General features: G+C 46.0%; 1 protein-coding gene across 1 annotated transcript in view; it reads left to right on the top strand.

Annotated features, from left to right (window-relative positions):
* Positions 1 to 7,329, top strand: part of WDFY2 (WD repeat and FYVE domain containing 2) — a 270,430-nt gene that overhangs the window by 260,156 nt on the left and 2,945 nt on the right. The window lies entirely within an intron of this gene.

Here is a 7,329-nt window from a genome sequence, read left to right as displayed (position 1 = left end):
AGACTGGAAACTGAGATATACAGGAGCAGAAAGCTGCTTTGTGACAGCTGCTTCTCTTGCTTCATACTCACACCCACCCCATAGAAACCAGTGGTTTATGGACCCAAACCTCTCCCCACGGGGGGATTTATCTTCTGTCAGAAAGCACAAAATCAGAAAGGAAATGCCAAATGTAAACTGCTAGTCACCATTACTCCAACCCAGAGCATTTGATTATCTCAATCAGGTAATAACAAGAGGATGTATTCAGAATGATGGTACCTTCTTGAGTTTTTCTTTCCCAGTATTTTCCTTGATGTATTTTATTTTGGTAGGGAAGAGATCTAGAAGCTAAATTGGATATCTGGTTTAGAATTTAAACATTTACGTAAGAAAATGACCACTGAAAGTAATAAAAGATTTTCTTAATAAAAGATTCTAAGTAGACTATTCTGTGAGCTGTTTTCTTCTTTAACTTTTTGGAGAGCATTGCAGTGTTTACACATCAAAACCTTGTGGTTGTGTGGGGTAGGTTTTTAGAGCTCTTATTTTTGCCAAAGGGGTGCAAGACAGGTTTGATTTACAACTACAGGGCAGAATGAAATGCAATTATGATGTCCTGGTTCTGTTTCTCAGTAGCCTCTGAGCTGTCACGGGCCAGAACCAGAACTGTTGATGCTCACAGAAGAGCCAGAGCCACAGGTACACCGAGCTGCCTTTGGAAAGGCCTGTGGTGCATGGAATGTGTTTTTCCAGCTGGGAGACCACAGGAATCGTGTACCCAGCACTCATACAGAGCCAGCTGTTGTGTGGTGGTGTAGTTGCAGTGCGTGGGGTGATGTGGTGGTACACTGAATTGTCCTTAGTTCTCGTTGCCCGATCCTGTTCCCATTGATACTAATAGCAATATGCTGTACCATGATACGTGAACGTTATCTCATTTTGCCAGGGGTGCCCAGTTAGGAAGCGCTTTGAACACAGGCTGGTAACAGAGCTCAGTTCAAAAAGTGCTTGTTCCTTCACGGAGTGGTGTTAAACGGTGCTTAGGTTTTCCATGTGAGAGCACAGGCCTTTTCATGCCTCTGACAGGAAGAGAAGGCAGCCCAGGAATCTGTACATCCTTTCCGTTTCTCTTTTGCCTTTGTTTTCAGGAACAATTACTTTATATTCAGCCTATGGAGGCACGGATGTAATCTGAACCCCGCTGCTGAAGTGCAAACCTTTCCTTCTAAAACATACAAGCACACGTGTGTATGCGTGTGCGTTTGGAAGTCTTTGGAAGCGTGTCTTGAATAATCACTCCTGGCTCTATGTTGATTAGCTAAACTCATTGACTTAGTTTTTCTAACTGAAGTTTTACAGGCTCTTAAAGCCGGGGACGCTTTCATTTGGTACTGGAGAGTTCTCTCAGAATGTGCTCTGAAAAGGCAGGAATGGCTGATTCAGAATTACGTGTGGATTTGATACGAGGCCGTTGTTACCTTTGGTAAGCACACCCTCCCCAGCCTTTTTTCTGAGCTGTAATGACAGACGTAACTGTTGTGTTACATTGTTCTTCCTTTGACTGCAGTTCCCATTTTATCTTGATTCTAGCTGCTTCAGGCACCCAAATAAAAGGTAAGAAACCCACATTTCAGGGCTTCCTCTGCCAGGAAGATTTCAACTCTCACTATGTTCTTCCAAGAAAGCTGCAGGTATGCATGCTCAGGGGATACGATGTCGGCAGTGTGCATCTTTCTTTGTAAGGCTGTTCTTCCAGCCAGACTCAGTTGTTGTGTGTGTGGCATAATCCCCTGAGTCTCACTTAAAGTCAAGTGCAGAGTTTGAGGTGTGTCCTCAAATTGCAGAGATGTTCTGCTTTACCTTATGTGAGAAAGCAGAGCTCCCACTGACTTCCAGCCCAACCTTGGTTGCAGTTCTCAGACACCAGCTAGTTAACAGCTCTGAAAAGTGTGTTAGCCGTGGCTGTGCTCTGATGGGAGGAAGGAAGAGCTCAAAAGACGTTCTGCAGGAAGAGCACACCACATTTTGGTCTCTTCAGTGGAAACACCAAGCAAGCCACAGCTGCTGCAGAATGGCTACTTGTGATCTTTCTGTGTTTCTATTGTTTTTGCTACACTGAGAAAGTCCAAGATAAGGATAATTTTTTTTTCCCAGTGGGACTCTATTTATAGGCTACAAGGCCAGCAGAGAATGTGGCCCCCCAGCCTGACCTCTCTGGTGACAGATGCTGCAGGACTTCCCTTGGTTAATTTGCGTTTGAACTAGAGCTCCTCTATGAGGAACGAGAGATGTTGATTTCTGGGAAACACCACCACAACTCTTGGAACTTTTTTCCAGTGACTGTTACCTGTTGTAAAAATGCTCTCAGTATACACAGTCAGAGTTTGTTCAGCTTTATCTTTCAGCCACCGTAGCTTGTATTTAATAAATCTTCTATTGTGGGTGTGTTCCCTTCATGCCAGGATTCCTGCAATGAAACAGTCTTAAATCATTTGGAGCCTTTCTGCCTACTGCATTTTCCTCTTTTCTGCTTTTCCTGAGGTTTCCCTCATTCAAACTGTGGGCCTCTGCTGGACTTTTATCCCTGCAGGTATCTTCAGAAGGAAGAGAGTGGGGTTTGTGGTGGGATAGTGGGAAAAGACAGAAATCAAATGACATCTCTCTGCTTGAAACCTGTGGGCAGCGGCACAAACTCACTGGGGTGGCAGTGAGAGTGCAATCCCCAAATCCTTTTAACATAATGAGTACCCAGGAGGGAGCTGCATATGCTCTGAAGCATGCCCTGCATTCTTTGTTCCTAGATACAGAATTTTATGGGAGTTGCACTGACGTATGTACTGCTTGCTAAAGCTCAGCATAGTCAGAGATCCTGACAGCTCAGTGATGGGTTGCTCTCTACCTGTCATCACTATTATTCTCCCAATGCTCTTTATCTGAAAACTTGAGACGTGACGATGTTGTGCCCTCTTTTTAGGTCTCTGGATAAAGTTTGAAATTGCCAAAGCCTAACCTATGCTTCGATTTTTAGGTAAATACATCTTGTATGAAGATGATCCATTAAAATGACATTTTGAGACAGGTTAGTCAATATTTAATCCTTTTAATGCATGCTGAGCTAATTCTGCAGAAATTTCTTCAGTAGAAATGTCAAGCCAAATGTTCAATGAGAATGCAAGCATTATTACGTCCCAACACTGCTACCTTTGTTCACCAAACACGTAATTTTATCCAGAATAACACCAATCTTTGTCAATTGGCATTGGTAGTGGTACTCCTCTCTTTTCATTATCAACTTTTCCATTGCTATGCCTGGACTCTGCATAAGGTTGGCAGCTTTGGATCAGCTGCTCTAATCTTGCAAATCAACCAAATCAATACAATTGCACACGTGAGCATTATTCCAGTGGTCTGAAACTTCACAGCATTTCCCAACAGTCTGATTGGAAAACCAGTGTTACCATTTGCTGGATGCAAGTTTCTCCAGACCTGGAGAGGAGCTCTGAGGAGAAGGATCTGGGTGTCCTGGTAGATGACAGGCTGGTCATGAGGCAGCAGTGTGCCCTGGTGGCCAAGATGGCCAATGGGATCCTGGGGTCTATTAAGAAGAGCGTGGCCAGCAGGTCAAGGGAGGTGATCCTCCCTCTCTACTCTGCCCTGGTGAGGCCTCACCTGGAGTACTGTGTACAGTTCTGGGCTCCCCAGTATAAAAAAGACAGGGATCTCCTGGAAAGAGTCCAGCAGAGGGCTGCAAAGATGATAAAGGGCGTGGAACACCTCTCATGAGGAAAGGCTGAGAGGTCCCCTTCAAACCCTACAGTTCTGTGATTCTGTGACCTGATCTTAAATTGCTGTAAATTGAGCTGTTCTTATGTTACATTCTTGGACCTGCACTGGAACAGAAAATATTTGGCTGCAGTGCTTGAATATGCCTCTATCATCTGTTCTCCCCTCAAAACAGAACAGTAGTATTAACTGAACATCTGTATTCCTTCTGCATTCCAATTGACAAATCAATTTTTCACATAGTTACCATTCTTTCATTTGACATATATATTAAACTCAAGAATATCACTCAGCACCGCCGACGGGGGCTCTCCTGCCCTTTAAAGTTCTTTATCAGTTTATCAGAGTCATCATTTCCAAAGGGATACACTTCAGTTTCTCACAGCTTCCTGCCTTCTGATGCTTCCTCCTCCACCATCAAATATTTACGTTACAGCTTCGGCCTCTCTTTGCTGATGTCAGATTACTTGTACCTAAGCCAGCACTACTTTGGGGTTTTACAGTTAGTTCTTCTTTGTCGGTGCGGATGAGGGCAGATTTGCATCGCTTGAGTTAGGATATTATTAGAATTATTAGGTCATTTGAATATCCACAACAGGAGACTTCCAGTACATTTGCTCTGTCCGAAGTCCCACGCACCATGCTGCATCACTGCCCTGCACAGTGAGAGGTAATGTGCTATCCAGCCACGCTGCTCTCTGCTCAGCCCGTCTGCGGTCCATATGTGCTAGTACACGATCCTGCTTCTATGCCAAGAAGAAAAGTACATTTTCTTCTCAGCTGAACTGTGCTGACAAGAGGGAAAGCCACAATCAACTCAGCAGCGTGAGCATGCTGAAACCACCAGCACTGCCAAGCTTCTGGTGCTGCCCATCATCTAACATCTATAACTCAGTTTGGGCAGTTGATCTGTTTCAGCCAGCACCCCTGATGTGGCCCAGCCCCTGTGCCACCCCACGCCTGCAGCCTGTGCTTCCTGGATGGGCAGCAGTGCTCAGCACATGGGTGGAACCTGCTCTGGCACGCAGGGGACAGCTGCCCACAACCTCCACCACTGCCTGCAGCTACACATGCATGCAAAAATTGGTTTTACAGCTGGAAAATGGGTGATCCTGTTAAGACAGGCCAGGATCCTGCACCAGGATCCCTTCCCCTGCCTGGCCTTCCTGTGAGGACTGTCCTGAACACCGGAGCCAGGCAGACCCCACCAGCTCAGAGCTCAGGTGCCATCACTTTGCCTTCCCCAGTTGCTTATTATTCCAGCTGCCAGTGCTACAGTTAAGCAATTAAAGGTCACTTTCTCTTTGTATTCACTGGTGTCTACGTTAATTTTGTCCCCAACATTACAGTTGAGGGCTGAATGACTATTCGTTTGTTCCCTCTTTCTTCTGTCCCTTCTGTTATTAGTTTCTCACTCTCCAGGGAAGCCCAAGTTGAGTAGCAAGGAAGGAGGCATTTCTACCTGCTGCTGCAATGAAAAATGTGATTCTGATGAAATTTGGATGGCACACTAACAAAGACAGATCTCAGTCCCTAGCATCACAGCAGGTGTGTTACATGCAAACGTAATCCAGCGTGCTTCAAAAGGTTTAATAATGCAGCTTGTGTATTTATCCTGTGCTCATCCCTCTGCGCTCTGGCTTCATTACAACTTCTGTCATGTAATCATACTGATGACCTGTGGTTTTTAATCACTATTTTTTGGACTGTGCTCCCTTTTGGAAATGCTGACACTCAGGGAAGATGGGTCTGAAGCAGCCATGAAGGATCTAAAGGGAGATCTAAGAAAGAAGCCCAGAGAGGTGGTGGATGTCCCATCCCTGCAGTCACCCAAGCTCAGGCTGGACGGGGCTCTGAGCACCTGATGGAGCTGTACGTGTCCCTGTTCACTGCAGAGGGACTTAGACCACATGGCCTTTAAGGGTCCCTTCCAACTCCAACAATTCCACGATTTCTATGGACACAGCACCCTGAGCTGCAGGCTTGATTTTGTTTCTGGCTTTACAATCTGAGCATAACCTCAGTTTACTCTGGCATAAAGATGAAGACAAAGCTTTTTTCATCTGGAGTGAGAAACAAGAAGACCAAAGATCACAAATAACTCATAAAATACTTTAAAGCCATTGGATCAAAGGCAGTATAGTAAGTGCAAAATACTGAGGTATGAAGAAAGCATACTGCTACATGTTTCCGGCTCTTTTCTGCTTTGTGAATTTATTTACTCCTTTGCATTACAACAGAGAAAAGGTATTTTTTTTTCAGTGATTAATTCTTTAAAAATTGTGTTTCTAGAGGCAAAACGCATGAAAACACTCACCAACGTGTGTTTTTCAGATGTTAAATGTAGGCAGAGAGACTTTAGTTTCAGTCCTGTGAAACCAGTAGAACTTTCGGGGCATTGCAAACATGCTTCCCCATCACCAGCAATATCTTTATAGTATTACTTTATTAACAAACGTAATCTATTAATAATTTCCTTCAAACCAAACCGAGAACCATGGCGCATCCGCTTCTGTCAGCTGGCACCCTAAATGATCAGCACACAATGAGCTTCTGGCATGACCACATCCTGGGTTCCCCTGTACAAAAAAGACAGGGATCTCCTGGAAAGAGTCGAGCGGAGGGCTGCAAAGATGATAAAGGGCGTGGAACAGCTCTCTTATGAGGAAAGGCTGAGAGACCTGGGGCTGTTCAGCCTTGAGAAAAGAAGACTCAGAGGGGATCTGATCCACATCTATAAATACCTAAGGAGCGGGAGGCAAAGGGATGAGGCTGGACTCTTCTCAGCAGTGTGTGGTGATAGGATGAGGGGAAATGGCCACAAACTGAAGCATAGGAAGTTGTGCACAAATGTGTGTGGGAACTCCTTCCCAGTGCAGTGACGGAGCAGTGGCACAGCTGCACAGAGAGGTGGTGGAGTCTCCTTCTCTGGAGACGTTCCAGACCCGCCTGGACGCCTACCTGTGCAACCTGGGCTAGGGAGCTGCTTTGGCAGGGGGTTGGACTCCGTGATCTCTGGAGGTCCCTTCCAACCCCTTCAGCTCTGTGATTCTGTGCATGAGTTCCTCCATAGTGGTGCTGCTTGGAACCGACTTCCCACAGCCAGGCTACCTGCACAGACTGGGACTGGGCACAGGGAGCTGCTCAGCGTTCAAAGCAGTGGTTGAGAGATGTCATAGAATCATTAAGGCTGGAAAAACCACTAAGATAATCCAATCCAATCACCAACCCATCCCATCATGTCCACACCCCATGTCCCTCAGTGCCACAGCCACATGGTTCTTGAACACCTCCAGGAGCAGTGACTCCAACACCACCTCCCTGGGCAGCCTGTGCCAACATCTCACTGCTCTTTCTGAGAAGAAATGTTCCCTAATATCCAGCTTGAACTTTCCCTGATGCAACTTAAGGCTGTTACCTCTTGCCCAGTGCCATCACAGGACACCCATCAGGGCGGAGAGGCCATGGCACAGCTGTCCAGAGAACCTGCGGGTGCCACATCCCTGGAAGCACTCAAGGCCAGATCGGATGGGCGGCCTGAGCTGCTGGGCGGCACTGCCCACG

Source organism: Cyrtonyx montezumae, unplaced genomic scaffold (assembly GCF_038088225.1).
Source record: "Cyrtonyx montezumae isolate F1298 unplaced genomic scaffold, pur_monq_1.0 scaffold_12, whole genome shotgun sequence".
NCBI lineage: Eukaryota > Metazoa > Chordata > Aves > Galliformes > Odontophoridae > Cyrtonyx > Cyrtonyx montezumae.
Note: the sequence above shows the minus strand (reverse complement) of the source record. Positions and strands in the feature narration are given on the sequence as shown.